The sequence below is a fragment of the Notechis scutatus genome, chromosome 5 (assembly GCF_049901735.1).
Source record: "Notechis scutatus isolate UNSWTSFEM ecotype Mainland chromosome 5, rNotScu1.2, whole genome shotgun sequence".
NCBI lineage: Eukaryota > Metazoa > Chordata > Lepidosauria > Squamata > Elapidae > Notechis > Notechis scutatus.
Window position 1 is genome coordinate 29,398,089 of NC_142013.1, and position 19,760 is coordinate 29,417,848.

Here is a 19,760-nt window from a genome sequence, read left to right on the forward strand (position 1 = left end):
TCGTGCTTTTGACATTAATTCTGAGGATTACCAAGTGTGCTATAGTTGAATAAATACTACTTCCATAACAAGAGACAGTATGTTTTAAATACCACTTTTTAGGAATACCAGTGGAAGAGTCTTCTCACTCTCCTTTATGCTGTGTGGATGCATTTGTATGCCTTTAAGGTAACATAAGATGCTAGACAAAACTATGCCTAAAATTTGACCTAGTGGGACTTGTTTTGTTCCTGGGTACACCAAGATAGTGCTTTTTGAAGTGGAGAATTAAATCTAAATTTCAGTCATTCTGATATTTGATCTTAGTAAATTCCAGTAAGATCATAGTTGTTCAGAATAAAATACTTTCAGTCAACTATTTTATTTTCCATATAGTCTGCTGAACCAAACAATTGTTTTACTTCTTGTTCTTCAAGTAAATGGAGAAATAATTAAACAGTGCATCCTTGGACAATAAATAAATAAAACAAGGATAAAGCTAGTTCTCAGGGCAAGAAAAATAATAATTAAAACCCACATGTCTATTTAACTGTGTGCAATGTGTCCACATATTTTGTGTTTATATATGTGTGTCTATATGTATGTACAAACACAAAACACACACCTCTCTCTTGCTCCCTCTCTCCATCTCATTCTCTCTATCTCTATCAATATCTTAGTTTCCTCAAACAGAATTGTAGGATTACACAGCAGCAGAGGAGTTGTGCCCAGTGGAAGGAATGGTAATCTGAGGTTTAGATGAATCCTTGTGAGCTGTTACCAAGTCTGTACAAGATTTTCTTAAGCCATTTTAGGGTCAGGAGACAGGAATAGTTCAAAGGTGCATTATGAGTAAGCTCCAACAACTACAATAAGAAATACTAGTTTTAAGTACTTCAGCTATTGCTCCAGTGAATGAGAGTAGCTGTCAAATGTGAAATAAACTAAGTAATATATTTTTGTTATTTTTTCCTACTAGGAGTTAAAGGAGACATCGGTATTTATAATGTATTCATAGTCTATAACTATCCTGCTAATTTATTTGGATTAAGGGTATCAGGATTGTGACACTCTGAATATGTAGTTGCAGTCTTATTCACGACATCTATTTTAGAAGAGGGTTAACATCACTGTTAACCAGGGGTTAACCAGAGGGTTAACATAATTGCCCAGAAGATCATTGGTTGCCCTCTCCCCTCTTTGGAAGAGCTTTATAGCTCCCGTTGCCTTAAGAAAGTTCAAAACATTCTCAAAGATCCATCTCATCCTGGGCACCCTTTTTTTGAACTATTACCATCTGGCAGACAGTACAGGATAAGAAAAACAAGGACAAATAGGCTGAAAAACAGATTCTATCCCAGAGCAGTAACTATATTGAATTCTATTGTATAGTGCAATATTAATGCTATCTTAGGGATTTTCAGTTCAATTGTATAGAATGCGAAGGATGTTTGTTTGTGTTTTATTTTTATAGATATAATAAATATGCTGAAGAATGGCATTTGATTTCATTTTACAAGGTGCAATGACAATAAAGTAAACTAGAAGAACTTTATTATAAGTCCTTTTATTGGAAGACTGGAAATATTCTTATAGCCTTTTTGCTGAAAATTAAAAAAAACATGAATTGATGGTTTATGGATTTGTTGATTAAATATGACAATGTGGGAAGAAGAAAACCAAGTTCAAGCTATTGAAATAGCAATTTTCTCCATTCCTAAGAATAATTTGTTTTTTTACTTTCTCTCCTGATATCTTGAAGTTGACTGAATGTCAACTTCATAATCAAGTAAATGTCCAAATGTACTACCTCACATTTCTAGTATAAAAACAAAATAAAATTCATACATATCATCATGGAATCTGGAAACTTAAGATATACTTTTTTGTTATTCATATATGTTGATTAGGGAGTTATAACTGCTTTTCCTATTCAATCTGAAAACTTTTAGTTCAAGCTGCATTCTGCTAAGCCTACCATATTTATAGCTAACTTCTTGGCAAAAGATATTACACATTATTTTTGTTGAGGCTTTGCATTTGATCTTGCTCACATCAAACTTTGTTTCCATTTGTTCTCACAATTTACATTGAATAAACTCTGAATTGACGCATGTTTTTGTTGGTTAGGAGTCCTTCAATCTTCCATTGAAATGACAAACAGAATTAGGAGAAGTAAAATATTAAAGGATTCTCAATATTTATAGTTAGTAATAGTCTATATTGTGAAAAAAAATGCAAACTGGAAGATTGTGACTTTTAAATCTAGCCTTAGGGATGAAGCCAACCATGGCCAGTCACTTTCTTTTGGCCCTAGGAAAAAGGCAATGAAAAACCGCTTCTAAAAATCTTGCTGAGGTTTTGTCCATGCAGTTATCAGGAGTCTGACTTGAAGACACTATAAATATATAGACACACAGAGGCACACACTATACAAGCTTATCTCACATTTCTCATAAAGATATCAATCAATCTATAAAAGAGTAAACATATTCTTCCATTGGGGCACATTGACAATTTTGTGTTCTGATATACAAATTGACAGTATAAGCAGAATAAGCTTAAAGATTTTGTGCCATGTACTAGTTCCTGGAATTTCAACTACCTTACTTACTATGGTTAATTCCTAGTTTTAAGTTATAATAAGATGTGCTTGGTGTGTTGCACAGATTCAGCCAAGGTTAACAGCTAAAATTCAATGGATAAGGCCTGCCAATAATTAAAGACACATTGTTTAAGAAAATTGTGTAAACTGTCCAGGATCATATATGTAAGATGGGTGGCTATATATATTCTGCAGGAATATTGATAAAATACATATATAATAAAATATTTAAGGTTTATGAAAATCTTAAATTTAATGCATACCATAACCATATTTCCTGTTTTTTATATGATATATTTAGTTTAAAGTCTAGAACAGAGTTACTCAAATGAGGTTTCATAGTACTAGGGGTTACCTGGAAGATCATGATTGTTCTGACCTGGCTCCCAAACACGACAAACTCTCTCTGTAGTTAAATCAATGATTCCTTTATTAGAAGGGCCAGCAGCCCTGGCAAAAAGTCTCTCTCTCACACACAGCAGGCTAACAAGTCTGTCTGGCAGGCAGAAGAATAGTTGTCTGTCAAACCTATTCATCTTCACCCCTTGCTTTTTATCTCCAGAGCTAAGATAGGTCTTCGCTAGCAGCGGTGGCTCTTCCATCCAAGGATTGGCCCATAGATTTCCACTCCTGTCCTCTCTGTCTTCTGCGCATCCATGCCTCAGGCACTGGACCCAGCGGTTCCTCCTCTTCCTCATCACCTCCAGACCTGGGGATTGTTGACTCTCCATCTGAGGGCTGATGGAGAGGCAGAGGGCTCTGCCTTTACCTCTGTCTCTGACAGCTCCATTCCCTCTTCTCCCTCATAGCTCTCAGGTTACTTTGATGCTGGCCCTGACTCCCACACCCTCTCCTCATTTGATTCAGCTGCTGGAGGGGCAAGCAGCCAACAGGCCACAACAATGATTTATGTAAAACAAAAGTTAACCAAAACAATTCCCTCAGCCTCCAATATCTTGGTCAAGGTGGGGATTCTGCATGTCTAAGTGATGAAAACATGAGCAAAGGAGTGAGGAGAATAATTAGGTGCAGCAGGTGGTGAAGGAACATATATCAGAGAGTTGCTGCCATGACCTTCATGCTAGAACTCTCCTTGGCGCACACCTGCCTTTCTGCAGGTGCCACTGCCTGGAGGACTCCATTACAGGGCGAGCATAGGTGAACTGTCCTGGGCTCCACCAGCGGCAGGCACCACCCACAAAGGTGGTGGGGCAGAAGCAGTGGTGGGATTCAAATTTTTTTACTACTGGTTCTGTGGGTATGGCTTGGTGGCCGTGGCAGGGGAAGGATACTGTAAAATCTCCAGTCAGAGGTGGTATTTGCCGATTCTCCAAACTACTCAAAATTTCCGCTACTGGTTCTCAGAACTGGTCAGACCCTGTTGAATACCACCTCTGGGCAGAAGGAAGTGGAGGGGAAAAAAGTTTAATTCCTTATTTTTGATTTAAGAACAGTGTTAATGTAGATATACAGGCCTAAATATGAAAGAAAGATGATAATTGTGTAACTTCTATCCTGTATTTGAGTCTGAATGTACAGGGGTTCCTGGACACCTGAAAAATATTTAAAGGTTTCTCCAGGCTCAAAAGTGTCATAAAAAGCTATATTAGAAAGACTAAAAACAAAAAAACCCTACCCTCGACAGCTGGGTGTTCTTCTATGCAATATATTTTTACATATCAGTGAAAAATAGTTTTACAGTTAGGGGCCTCTGGTTTGGTGGCATATGTTCAGTGCAACAACTTCAACTTCAACAACTTAAAGCACATTTTTAAATGCATTGTATGTCTTTAACTTTGGTTATAAATCATGAGTAGTTTCTTTAAAGAGCACAGCATCCAAACACTGTTTTCAAACATTTAAGATGTTAATGGGTTTTGAGGATTGGAACTGATCTTGTATAGCAGTAGCTTTTAATGCCAGGATGAAATGGACTATGTGTAAAAAATTTCTGCTGTGTTTTCTCTTGCATAGATATGATCAGAAGGACTTTACATCTTAAGGAGTTAGAAAAGGAATCTACAGTTTTAGAAACAACAGAGCAGTAAAAACTGTGAGTCCATTTCAAAGTCAGGCTGGATGAATAGATGGTGGTAAATAGCTTTTTTTGAAGATGTAAACCTGTTACGATAAAACAGTTCCCCCCCTTATAAGAAAGTGAGCATGGCAAGGAAGATTTGTTTTTAAAGTGCAGGGAAACCATTACTTGATACTGACTGCTTTTTATAGGTTATTTTTAATTTCTAGACCCTCTTCTCATCTCTGCTTTGCTTATTGTCCCAGGTTACTGAGCATGACAAAATGATGAACTGGAACAGATATAAAAAATCAGTTTCATGGAGAGGTAGTGTAATGTAAGATTATATTCTCCTATTCTTTTGCTAAATTTTGAGAGCAAATGTGTATCAATCAACTGAAAGAATATTACTTTTGTTACTTATCTGTAGCAGTGCACAGAATCATGTAGGCTCTGCTATGTTATGTGTTTCCCCAAACTGTATGAAGTGGTTGGTATCTCAAAGGATTTGGATATGAGATCAACCATTGTAATAGTTCCGAACATTTCAGTTTTCCCATATTTGAGATATTTCTTAAGTCTTTTATTTAAATGAGACTTAATTCTGTGTCAGTGAATGTCAAAAGATTCAAACAAGGATCTTATTTGGAGATCCCAGGGAGTTACGTGTAAATCATATTTCAAATTGAAATACAAACTTTTATGGTTATTTAATAGCTCAGTATATGAATCAGTTATATGTAACAGTAAACATCAGACAATTGAAAGATTGTGGAGCAACAGACTACCTCAAACTTCTTATTTAGTTTATTTTTTTCCTCTGTTGATTTAAAATGTGAATAAAGCATAATAGTACAAGGAAATGGGCATCTGGAACAGCTGATCCAGAATAAACTTATAATCACTAGGTCTAGTTTTAATTAGAACACCATATAAGCAAAAAAAAAGTGACATATTCTTTCCATGTACCTATGCCATATTTTTATGGCCTTCAACAGTTTCATGTGTATTGCATCATACTAGAAAACTGTACTTATTAGATACAGTTCCATGCTGTGCTAACTTAATACATACAATGACTAATTGTAGACTAATTGTAATTTATATAAATGGTGAGGATGTAGTCAACACTAAGGTAAAATCATGACTAGCTGACCAAATTATAATAGTTTGCCTTATATATTTATAGTGGTCTGCTTCATACAAAATAGTAAGCTATAAACTCCAGCTGACAAACCACCATGGTTGGATTCACACATTGTTCTAAGCAAATCAAATTTTCTTTAGCACAAGGTGAAGACAAGGGCTACAAGCAAAACTGTGACCTATTTGTATTGTATTTAAATTTGGTTTAAGTAAACCCATGTTATACTATTATGCAGCTTCATGCTGTGGGTCATTTCCCAGCACCTATTTATGTGTCTTTTCTTTACCACTAGTAATAGTAATTGTGAACAGTCCTGTGTGTCCAAATTCAGGTTGAACAAAATAGATAATTTAAATTCTAGATTTTTCCATGTTATAGATGAAAATATTTTTTCCTTCTCTAAGACAGTGGTCCCCAACCTTTTTTGTACCAGGGACCAGTTTCATGCAGAAACACTTTTTCAAGGACTGGGAGGGGGGGGAGGAGTCCGAGTTTGGTGGTTTGCTTGCAGACGTTTCATTACCTGACTAGGTAACATCTGATGTTGTTACCTAGTCGGGTAATAAAACGTCTGCCAGCAAACCACCAAGTTCAGGAGCGCCAATGCCTCCTCATTGCAACCCTGAGCGACAGATATTCTCTTCTATTGGGACATTTAAAACGGAGGGTTTCAGCTGTAGATTCAGGAACTGCGCCTGGCTGAGGAGCGCCTTCAAAACTGAGCGCTGGGCGGCGGCGGCCCACGGCTGTCTCCGCGGCTCAGGACAAGTCCCTGCAGGACGGCTGAGAAGCCCTGCCTCTCGGCCCTGCCTCCCTCAGCCTCATCCCTCAGGTGTCTCCCTCCCTCCCTCAGCCTCATCCCTCAGGTGTCTCCCTCCCTCCCTCAGCCTCATCCCTCAGGTGTCTGCCTCGTTCCTCTCTCAGTCGCTCTCTTGCTCCTCCACCAGCCCAGGAAGAAACTGCTTCAAAGAAGCCGGCAGGGTGGCTTTTCCTGTTGGCGCAGCTCCTCCGGCGCCCGTTCACCCCCACCCACATCGCCCGCAGTTCAATCCAGTGCTCCGTTCTGCCTGCCTGCCTGCCTGCCTTCGTTTCTGGTTGTTTCGGAGCAGCTTCGGCTGAGTAAAAGAGGCAAATAGTTATTATTCTCAGCCGAAGCTGCTCCGAAACAACCAGAAACGAAGGCAGACAGGCAGGCAGAACGGAGCACTGGATTGAACCTGGATTGATTGGCGGCGGGGTGGGGGTGAACGGGCACTTCGGGGAGCTGCGCCAACAGGAAAAGCCACCCTGCCGGCTTCTTTGAAGCAGTTTCTTCCTGGGCTGGTGGAGGAGCGAGAGAGTGACTGAGAGAGGAACGAGGCGGGAGGAAACCGAAGCCACTGAGCCAGAGAGTAGGACACGCTTTGGTTGCTTCCTCCCTCCCCTTCTTTCATTTGTGTCCTTGATCCCTGATCCCAGCAGCATTCACCGAAGGCGAAGAAAGCCGCCATTTTTATTTTATTTTTTATTTTTATTTTCTTTGCGGCCCGGTGCAAAGTGATCCACAGACCGGTACCGGTCCGCGGCCCGGTGGTTGGGGACCCCTGCTCTAAGGCATTCTTGGACTTCTAAGGCAGAACTGATAGTGACCCACTTTAGTTAACAGGTTTTTTAAAACTAACCTCTATGCTATAATGTATTTTCCCCATCTTTCATCTAAACTGATTTAAAATTGTTATATACGAGGGCTATCCACAAAATAGATTACGTTTTGCGATAGAAAAAAAACAAAGTGTAGGAAAATTTTTTTATTATATACACTTGAAAGTGACACTTAAATACTACTTTTCAACATATTCACTGAACAAATTGAGGCACTTATCATAGCGGTGAACAAGCTTTGTAATTCCATTGTCATAAAATTCAGCCGCCTGAGATTTGAGCCAGTCAGTCACGCCCACCCGCAGTTCCGCGTCGTCGTCAAAGCGCTGTGTTCCAAGCCAGGTTTTCAACCTCGGAAACAAGTGGTAGTCGCTTGGTGCAAGATCGGGCTGTAGGGGCGGATGAGGAAAAATCTCCCACTTGAAAGCATTCAGGACTTCTCGAGTGCCGTAGTTCGGCCATTTTTAAACTTAATGCACCATTGGCGCACTCCACCTTTAGTGATGATGTCGTCCCCGTACACTTCTCACAGTTGCGAAAAATTTCAATCGGTTAATGGTTTTTGCCAACAAAAATCTTATCACTGATCGCACCTCACAACTCGCGGGATTTTCAATTGCAGCACACATTTCAAAGCGTTTGCTGTGAAATAACGGGCAATGATAACGAACCTCCCACTAGCACAACTAGATGCAGACTGAGCGGCGGACGCACAGACCAAAGATGGCCGTGCTAGCTCTGCCCCTTCTTGCTACAGACGAAAACGTAATCTATTTTGTGGATAGCCCTCGTACATCCTTTTAAAAATTGATTAGTTGGAGGGCTGCTTATTTTTTCTGTGCTGAATAATAAGAATGTTTAGTCCTCAGTGCTCTCTGAGCTTGGTTGTTTGCTTCCAGATATTTCATTACCCAACCAGGTATCTTGATAAAGTAACTTAGTCAAGTAATGAAACATCTGGAAGCAAACAAACTTAGAGAGCCTCAACGATTTCACAATTCAGCCTTAAACTACATACCTTCTCTTCTATTGGAAGAATGTTTATACAAAAAAGAAAGTCTTGCACCCCAAATTTTGTATCAAGTAATTTAAAATGATCCAGATTTGGACTTAGGAACACCAGGATTTAGCCAGAGTTGCCATGAGCTGATTTCAGACTGCAGATGGAACTAATAAAGATGCACTGCACTTCAGAATTCCCCAGCTGCTTTGCTCTTTTTATTCAAACAAAGTTTGGAGTGAAATCCAAATCCAGAGAGAATGGTCACCGAATGTGCTGAACCCAGAATTTTGGAAAGTCGGCAACCTTGGCAGTCCATTGCAGAGTCTTCTTAAGACCTTATTTTCCAAAGGCTTTCTGATCATAATGAAATGTTAATGCAGTCACATTATAAGCAAGCTTCCTACTTTCTCTCAAATGCTGGAAATATTACCTGCTTCAAGTTTTGCTTTGATTTCATATTTTCCTTTCTGTTGTCATAGAACAGAAATATATTTTATTGAACAGGACACAGAATGTAGGGTTTTGGTTTGTTTGTTTTTAACTTATATGTTTTCAACTGATTCAGCAGCCTGGAACTATTCAGCTAGATGTCATTGAATCAGGCTAAAGCAGCTATAGTTGACATGGGGATTCTTGGATTGCTAGCACCAACTTTGTTTAAACTCAACTGTTACAGTGATTGTGACAAATATAGCATCAGAATGGATAAAGCATTTTACAATTTATATCCCGTTTCTTGTTAAATCCAGCTGTGCACTTAATACCTGCAGAAATTATTTGGAAGTGAGTGTGGATTGGCTTGTGCTGTTCTCTGTCCTCTCCTTACCCAAGAATCACTTAACAAATGTTTGTCAGTACATGCTTTCTTCTCTATAAGCACTAACAGTTTTATGAAAAAGTGGTCTGGATTTCATTGTCCTTTTTAGAAAATTGTGCAATCCATTTTTCTATTTCTAATTCAAATTCAATGCAGAGACTTTATTTGCCACTTGAATAGTCTTACTGACGCAGTTAGGGGTTCTTAATACCCAGAAAACAAATGTTTACACCTATCCTGACCTAAGCAATGCAACATTCCAGAATTTTGTAAAGAAGACAATAACTTTGATTCTGATATCTATTTTTTTCCAACAAATCTTATGATTTATAATGAGAAAACTGTTTCAAGGATAGGTTTTTTGGTACCTGCTCGACTGGTTAGCCCACACTACTTTTTGATTGAGTTATATTAGTTGGATTTTCCAAAAATTCAAGTGGTTCTTGTTTCTTGTGTTGACCAGCTATAGGGCGCTTGATGTTAACCTTGAAAGCCTACCAAAATAATTCTTTGCCTGTTTAAGCATAACTAAGGTGGAGTTGTTCTAAGTCTCTTTCTCAAACTTATTCCTTTCCTTACATTAAGGTATCTTTTTTTCTTCTTCCAGTTTCCCAAAGTCTGTTAGATATTTTATCAGACCATTCTCTCCAACAGCATACTGCACAAACTCATTCTGCCAGTTTCTATGCTTAGAACTAGTCCAGAATGTTAACCGCTACAGCTCTCTCTCTCCCTCTCTCTCTTTCCCTCTTTCTCTCTAATTATGTGTGTGCCATGTGTAAATATATTTGAAATATACTGTGAAAGTTTCCTAGCTACTAAGTAAATATATCATTAGAGTCTACTAGGTAAATAATTCTTTACAGCTACCCTTTCAGTCTTCCATCTTTACCATTCTTAAATATGTAACTTTATGAAGTTGTCATATGATCACAGTACAGATATTTATAATTAGTAAGTTCATAGTTGTACTGTAGGTTTTATATTCATCCATTTTGTGAAATAACATCCATTATAATAATGGATGGTATGATTTTAAAAAATCAGATGTTTTATTGATAGTAAGACTTGCATTCTACATTTATAAACCTTAGAATAAAGTTATTAAAATCAGTGAGACTTTAGTCATGATTTCTTGTCGGTTTCAGTGAATCCACTTAAAATCTACAACAATTTCATGTATTTGGAAACACTGGCATCTTTCAGGGGAGAATCAAAAGTCAAGATGATGAACTGACTGTAAACTGAAGCTCTATACTTTTTAAATGTATTTTCCATAAGAAACATGCAGCTTAATCTTCTGCAAGTCTCAAAAAAAGATTGGATAACCATTTGTTTAAGATGGCATGAAGGCTCCTTGGACTAGAAGACCTCCAATGTTTATTCTAAGCATATGATTCTATGGAAGACAATAGTAATGGGTTTTCTTTTAAAAAAATTATATACTGTTCCAAGTTGTTAGTGTATTCAAGAACAGAGCAGTTAATTTCTTAAGTCCCTTGAGCAGATGGCTGAATAGGAGATTCATGTAGGTCTGATTTCCTGAACTACTGTAACACATGACATAATTGACCATATACCCATATAATACTTTTGTAATTTAATTAAATTAGAACTGATTTGGAAATATGAACGATAACATGTACATAACTCCTTTTCTATATCTCTTGTATTGTGGCAAACCTAAGAAAATTAATGCATCTGAATTGTAAAAATATGATTTAGATTTTTCTGTCAAAGAAAAACATAAACTATACAGTTGATAGGAAAGCAGGTAAAAGGAATAATTGTTAAAGTTATTGGTCCATCTCTGACAAAGACGTATATCAAACAGGAAAATAATTTAACAATTATAAACATATAAATAACCTTTTGTAAATGTACATTATGAAACAAGAATGTCAATCAAGCAGAAGATGATTATTACTATGTATTGTATATTTTATCCCCAGAAGTCCGAGAAGGTTAATTGGCCCAAATAGAAGGCATGGAATAAGTTGTTCATTTTTAAAGTTATCTCATTACACAGAAGCATACTGTTTTATCATGTTTTTGGCGTGCCCCATTGCTTCCCAGAAGAGAAGCCCAGCTAACAATTTAGCTTATTAGGATTAGGGTGATACTTCCAGGATTCCAGCTTGGCCTGATAACCAAACAGATGGAATAGGAGGATTTTAAATGACTAGAAGCTTTGCAAGATGTATGAAAATGTGGAATATTCTCTAGTTGTGCTTAATCATGAAATGTATTACACTGGGTTGATCTCCCAGAGAACCCATTTAGCCTAATGGCATATCAAATGGCAGTACAACTGAATAATCTGCACAGAAATGGCAGTATTTTACTTTTGGTTAAGTCTCTGGGTTAAGTGATGTGTAGCCAGTTTAATGAGAAATAACATCTAGTATTTTAAATACTACCATGTTAAATTTGTTACATCAATTTATAAAGCTCAAGACACTTACGCATATTTTTTTTACTTCTATGTGTTGACTCTTTTTACTTAAATTCCTCAGAAACATAGTAGACAGGACAGAATTGATAACTATCTAGTTTAATTAAATCCACCTGAACTCCTGCTATTATGTTGCAATAGAGTAATGAATTACCACTGACTTGTACTGCCTGTTTGATTTGTTTTAGTAATCATTCATATATCAGTTCACATTTCAATGTGCTTTTCATAGACCTTGACAGTAGAAAATAAGTCACTATTGGCCTATCTAAAGAATCACCAATCTCTGTTGTATACATTCAAACCAATATATGACAATATATCAAAGTCTGGAAATACAGAACTAAAGAATTATAAACCAAAATTTGCTTCCGAATACAGAGCTCCAGAATACTCATTGCTATAAATATCTGAGTATCTTGCAAGCTATCTGAGCATGTTAACTCTTCCAGTGTAAGGAAAGAATTATTCAGAGCTAGACATAATGTAATAGCTTCTGCCTTTCTCTTTGGCAGTTATAGTATAATAAATAACAATAGCAATAGAATCGAGAGTTATACCACTTTACAGTACTCCCTGAGTGATTTTCAGAGTCCGCACATTGCCCCCAACAATCTGGGTCCTCATTTTACTGACTTTGGAAGGATCGAAGGCTAAGTTAATCTTGAGCCGGTCAGACGCAAACTCCTAGTAGTGAGTAGAATAGAATTGGCAATACTGCTTTCTAACCACTGCACCACCACAGCTAAAATGCTTATAAATGAAAGACTGTCCTTGCAGTTTTAAAAAATAAACAGTTATCAATTTTATCTTAAATAAATGAAGCATACTTATTTATCCATTCCACCATGTATTACAAAGAAGCAATAAAAAACTAGTGTCTGGCATAGAAGTTTGGTAATGAGAAACAGATAAATGCCATCAATATTCAAAAAATCAATATTCAGATGGAGTATCAAAAGTCCACTTTCTGTGAGTGCAGTTTTAGTTACTTCTGAACTTTAAAAATTATAACTTTGACTATAAGATTATGGTATCATCTTTTAATTCAGTAGTAAAACCTATGTTTCCTGGTGGCCTTAAATTTTATACCAATGTAGAACTTAATACTGTGGTTGTGGGTTATTTTCCAACTTACCACATTTGCTCGTGTGTATTTTATTATTATTTAACTTTTGGGGAAAACATTTTTTTCTTATAAAAGGAAATAAATAAATATTATATAAATAAAGTTCTATATGATCTTCATTTATTTTTTTACTATATGTTGCTTTTAATTCAATGATAAGATTATAATAAGGCTATAAAATAAAACAAATTATACAGATGATAGAATAAGAAAGAAATCTTAATTACCAAAGTTCTTGATAAAACAATACAACTTTTTTCTAAACATGTAAAGGCCTATAATGAGAGAATTTAATTGTATTAAGTATGGATTGACTCTCATAAAAGGCAAATAAATAAATAAAATGTAAAATTATAGTTAGACTATATTACTAATGAGTTTTTTTATTAGTAATTTATTCTACTAATTCTGGAAATGAGATAGGTTAATTAGTAACTTCATGTCTTAACAAATAAAACTTAAGCCCTTCCCCCATTTCTGTTGCATTCTTTAGTGTCTGAACATTACCAATCATTGCAGTTGTATTTATCTAAAAACTATGCTAGATATGACATTCATCTTCTGTGCAAGATTTATTTACTTAAATTGTATAAAAATTAATAATTGAGGAATTGGTCATCTTAAAAGTTTAGGAAGTGGTCATTGTGGAAATCTTGAATATATTCAGATTTGGTTTTTCTCATTCTCTCTGTCATGATAAGTTTGTTCACATGTAATTTTGTGTTTCTTTTGCCTCATCTTTTAGGAAATTTGAGAGCTTAACATCTCTGCTGCTTCCTGCTTTTGCTGCGACAATTCCTTCTTGTATTTTCAAACAGAGCTCAGCCTTGCATCCCATCCTATCCTGTTGATTTCACTTTGGTTACATGGTAAGCACTATATTTGCTGTGTATGTAGGCTGAATAGTAATCTTCTTTTTCTTTTTCATCATCTTTATAATTCTCATAACAGAAATATTGAGCATTGAAATCAATATTACATGCCGATTCAGAAACAGTCAGTCTATCCTAATGATAAGGGAAAGGTGAACATACTGAATTAGCTCTCAGAGTTCAGCTTTTACATAACTTTGTATATAAATAAAATGTGAATTAAAATATGTAACAAAATTAAATCCATCAAATCTAATAAAAGAAGTTAAGAGGAGCAAAGAAATCTTGGACCATAAATCCCATTAACCAGGCCAAAGAGAAAATGAGTTAAGAGGAAGCTGTGCTGTTTCTTTTTGCATTGTCTGTTGGAATAATCTTCTTCACCCATTAAGTGGAGTGTTTAAAAATCTTAGTATTTCTGAAACAAAAAGAATACACAGCCACTGAGCTAGCGGGTTTTTATACCTTCTTTTTCTGAGTATTGTCCCTTACTACAATACAGAGCCATTTCTTTGTTCTCAGAAGCAAGCAGTTAAATTGTATGTAAATGTATGCAAATTAGATGCTGTCTAATAAAGAGAGGCATTAAATGGAAAAATATTTAGTTTGGCAAAAGAAGAGAAAAGAGAGGAAAAGAAAGCAGGTGTATTTTGGAAGAAATAAATGTATGAATTGCTAAAAGCCCTCCAACTTTAGATGAAGATTTCTAAAAAAGACTATTTAAAATTCTCGAAAGAGGTTTATTCTTTTGTTCTTACATTCTCTGCCAACATTGTATATGTATATGAAATTACATACATATATTGGTTATATAAATTTGACACCTTTGCCATGCTGCATTCAATATTTTTTATATGTCTGTCTTTCAGCTATTATATCTTTTCATAAACTTATAAACATGATGGCCTAAATAAATAGGACAGAATTTTTGTATAGATCAGTAAATTTTGTTAACATAAATTATATAATAATTACATATACATACATACATACATATATATATATATATATATATATATATATATATACATACATACATACATACATACATACATACATACATAATAACAGAATGATTATAGATTATGGTTCAGACAACATAAAGTTCTCTCTTTTTCTATTTCTCTCTCTCTCTCTTTTCCTACGTTCCACCCCCTCTCTCTTTCTCTCTCTTTTATATATTTATCAGCTGCCCTATTTCACAAAACAAACAACTCTGGGCAACATACAACAAATTAAAATAGTGAAGACATACTAATATACAAAGATCTCTTTCTCTCTCTTTCATACCACAATAATATTGCACATAAAGAAAAACATAAAATGTTATATGCTATATAGTTAAAACAATCTGCCCCATGTTAAAAAATAGTGACATGAAGTAGAAAGCTTTCTGGAGCAATTTTGTCTTGATGACGCTATGTAAAAATTTGAATTTTCATATTTAAGCTATTTCACAAGAATGGAAAACATATCAACTCTGTACAGACAGTGGTACTGAAGTTTCAGTAAAAGGAGGAATCATCTGTTTTTGCAGTCCAAGCCAAAATTATACTGATTATTATTATTTTATTAAATTTATTTATCTGTCTGCCAAAAAATCTGGTATCCTTATTCCAATTAGGGTCAACATATCTAATTTCAATTTTTGGAAAAGCTTCAGTATGGGCCCTAAAAATTTTCATTTCCTAAATTTCTTACCAATATTCTGTTTTCTTTATTGTGACAGAAGAGGGAAATACTGAAATATATGATTAGAAAATAGTTACATTTACATTTGAAATATGCATTTAGCAATAGCAATAACACTTAGACTTATATACCACTCCATTGTGCTTTTCATTACCCTATGAGCAGTTTATAATGTCATCAGATGGCCGCTGGGCCCTCATTTTACCAACCTCTGAAAGATGGAAGGCTGAGTCAACCTTGACCCCTGTCAGAATCAGGCTATGGGCAAAGCTAGCCCATACTGCTTTTTAACCACTGTACCACCAGGGTTCTCATTTATTATTTATAGGCATGATCTGGCAGACAAATAATTAATTTGGCTTTAGGTTCAAGGAAAACTAAGAATTGTAACTAGGGTTTGTAGGAATATGAGTTTTCTTTCACTGTTAGGCAAAGATACAATGTTACTTATTTTATGATATGTAGTAACATAACCATTGTTGAATAATTGCAAAAGGGAAAAGGAAACCTGAGCGCTCTTATTAGTTCCAACCTTTTTAAGGAATTATTGCAGAATATGATAGAATACATAAAGTATAATATCTGCATTTTCAAAAATTCAGGCAGTACCAGTTTTGTGCTTGAAACTTTGAGGAGCTTAAAAATCAGTAATAAACCTTCTTCGGTTCCAAATCCATAATTTGAATATAGCAATTTTCTCACACTTTATTTTTAGTTTTCATACTCATATCTTACTGCTGATAATTTGACTAACTATTATGATCTGGAAATATCTTCAAAATACAGTTATTCTTCTTGATCTTGTTTTAGTTTGTCATTGCATCCCTCCGAAGGATTAATTTCCTGTTTGTGTCTTCAGCACTCTTCTTATGTTTATTTTTCAACACTGCTCCAACCAAAAGACATAGCCATCGATCACAATCTCCAGCTCTATTTATGAAAGTTAAATACTCTTCTTTTGTAATTAGAGTATCTTCATATATAGAGATCTCATTGTCCTGCAATCAAACTTCTACTGAATATTTCAGTCATGTGTGTACACTTTCTTTTCTAGTGGTAGTTAGGTATTACTTCTTGATTTGATTTTGGAGATCCTTCCCCTAAGCAAGTTGACTTTTTCTTCCTCAAATCTGCATAGCATATTTACTATCACCCTAATGCAGATTATTCTTAGCTTTACTGCTCTTTTATTAGCAACGGTAAACTTATTTGGAACTTCCAATGATGTGGGTGTTACTTTCACATAAATTGAAGATACTCAGCCCTCTTTCCCACACTAAGATGTTAATTCTTGACAAGGATGTTTAATATATATATGTGTGTATTAAAATAATGTTTTAAAAATATTCATACATGCAAATATAGCCAGGAAAGGGCTTAATCCCACTTATTAAAAAGTTTGGAAAAATTTCTCCCAGGACTATTTAATGTTTAATCATTTCTTTGACTATAATGCTTGCCAACCACACCCAAATTTAACATTTTTACACTATAGTCAATGGCTATATATATTAAAAGTAAATTGAAGGAGATTTTCTCCAGTAATTGCTTTAATTCTTTAAGCTTTAGGCTTAGAACTTAATCACTGGAAAGTTTCAAGAAGAGACTGGACTGCCATCTGTCAGAAATGGTGTAGGGTCTCCTGCTTGGCCGGGGGGGGGGGGATTGGACTAGATTTACCTTCCAACTCTGTTAATCTGTCTATATTGCATTCTCCATTGAGTCAACGGGAGAATCCAGGTTGGGTAGTCTCTAGCCTCGTTGCTCTACAGACCGAGTTGAATTCTGAAGACACGGCCCCCTGGTAACGGTTCTTCACTTGGTTTCATCTCATTCAGACATCCCTAAAAGGGCTCTGAAGTATTTGACTTTTAGAAGAATAAGAATACTCCCTAGTTTCTCTCAGACTGTTCTTGCTGGTTGCAGATAATATTGTATCACCACGCCAAAATATATGTGTATTTCTTTTGTACTCTCTTACTTTCCCATACAGCCACACATCCCAAATTAAAGTAGATTTATAAATGTAAATTTACATAATATACATAAATGGAATAGCAACAATGAATTTTTAAATAAAATTCATTTCTTACTGCCCTATTAGTCTCTAATGTTTTCTATTTTTCCAAAAATGCTCTAACAGAATGGTTTGCTTTGTAAACCAAAGATTACTTCTTCAAAATTTGTCAGAATTCTTTTAATTTACTATTTTTAAAACTTTTGTACATTGTTTTCTGTGACAAAAAAAACAACAATGAAATATTTGTGGTTAGCCGGCAGCAGGTATGGACAGCTGAGGAGAGTGAGAACTCAGATGAGGGGCCAGGACCATTAGGGAGTGGACTGCTGCCTTCAGAGATTGTGGGGCCTGGCAGCAGTGATGAGGAGGTTCCTGAAGAGCCTGTGCCAAGTGTGCGTGCGTGCAGGATTGCTCGGAGAAAAGAGCAGTTACAACAGCATGGGCGACTCGGGACTAAGGCTACAAGATAATGGCCCCTCCTTCAAGAAGATAAAAGCAAGCTGTGAACGAACGTACTTTGCAGAAGGCAAAGACGTTTTGAACTCAGCCTCGTGGACATTACAGTTGGTATTTGAAGATTCTTGTATTGTAAACTATTTTTTATCTGTTGTGTTTTGGCAGACTTGCAAAAACTTGGCAAGGTTCTTTCTTGTCGGAGCTAATTAGTTGGAAGCAGCCTTTTATCTGTGAAGAAACAGAATTCTTAGCTGAAACATAAAAAGGTTGTACTGCTGCCTTTGTCTTGTGTTTGCTCTCTTGGAACCAGGTTTGGGTCAGAACAGAAATAGTATACCAGGCAAAACTAAGCGGCTTAGGAAATAAATACAATAAAAATTGCAAATTTCAAACCCATCACTTTTTATTATCAGGGTAGGTGTTGAAAGTCTTTCATTTTTATAGCATTCATGGTAGAAGTACAGTATCTCTAAATGATGTTAGAGACCATGGCAACCATCGACTCAGTTGAAAGTGCATTCCTGCTTTGTGAAATAGTTGGAGAACTGAACTAGTCATCTACTAAGGTTCGTGAGGTGAGATAAGAGGAGGAATAAATACTTTAAAAGCACAACAGGAATGTACACAGAGATTGCATATCCAATGAAAGGAGTGTGAGTACAGAGCAACACCATTTCCTCCAAAAATAGTTTTTAACTTTTATTGGCAACAGGACAACTAGGGAGCCTGAATAAGCCCTCAGGTTAGAAAATGGGATGATCTGTAAAAACATACAGACCTTTATATAAGGAAATTCAAACCACAAATTTCACATGTAGATTAAAGACAAAAGGACAATGCTTTAAATTCACAGAGTTTAAATATTTACCTCTATATGGAGGATACAAATTGGAATGAGTGTTTTTTAAATTTTTTATTGATGTTGGAATATGCATGAAATGCTTCCATTTAATGATTTATCTATTTGGATAACTAGTCTCTAGTTATCATTCCTAGAATTTATTATTCTCTGCGTAACGGTCAATTTATTGAAACCATTTCCGGTATAAGTGCTCAACAATTAAAACAATGTTAAAGAATGGTAGTTGTGTACTAAAATAATTTTGATTCTAGTAAATTGCCTGTTGGAATAGCAGTTATTCATATTAACTAGTTATTGTTGTTGTTGCTATTATTTCTTTTAATTATGCAGAGTGGTAATCAGTTTGATTATGCACAGTGCTAATCAGGTTAATTATGCAAAGTGCTAATCAGTTGTTCTCTAAGCACATGGGGAGTGCAGAGGTGCTGATGGTGAATAGAATTGCTACATGGGGTAGTCACAGCAGTCTTTTTTTTTTTTTTTTTGTTAAAAAAGAGCAAATGAAATATCACAGAATTTTGTCTCTTAAAATCACAACAATAAAGAAGGCCGTGTGGACCTTTTAAACTTAAACTTCTAGAGAAGTTTGAGTTAAAAATACTTTCTTTAAATCGATTCATTTAATTAAGCAGGTTTGAATTTATTGATATAGATCAGGACTAATAAAGTGACTTTTTTCAGATACCAATTTTCTGGAAATTTATAATATGTATAAATCTAAATCTATTCATGTTATGTATTTGTACAGCATTTTGGCTATATGTCTGGGTATATATTTCACAACAATAACAATAACATTTGTGATTGATTTCTTATAGTGCTCTAATAAGAGACATGGATATGGGACTATAATAGAAATTAAGTGATTTAAATCATTAATTAGCTTATTATTGGATTTTTCTGTTTAAAGGATTTGGATAGTGAGGTTATCTGTTGTCTTCTCTTAATTAAAAGCTACCTTTCTCATCTGAGTTAAGATTTTGAATATTTCCTGTTTGAATAAGATCATGCACCGATTATCATAATCTGTATTTTTTATTTATTTATTTTATAAGACTTTAGTTT

At 35.4% G+C, this 19,760-nt stretch overlaps 1 protein-coding gene across 6 annotated transcripts in view; it reads left to right on the top strand.

Annotated features, from left to right (window-relative positions):
• Window positions 1-19,760, top strand: part of ZBTB20 (zinc finger and BTB domain containing 20) — a 477,851-nt gene that overhangs the window by 90,446 nt on the left and 367,645 nt on the right. For all 6 annotated transcript variants that reach the window (XM_087966401.1, XM_026680425.2, XM_087966403.1 and 3 more), the window contains exon 2: window positions 13,539-13,662. The gene's annotated coding sequence lies outside the window, so the exon portion shown is untranslated. The remainder of the gene's footprint in view (window positions 1-13,538; window positions 13,663-19,760) is intronic.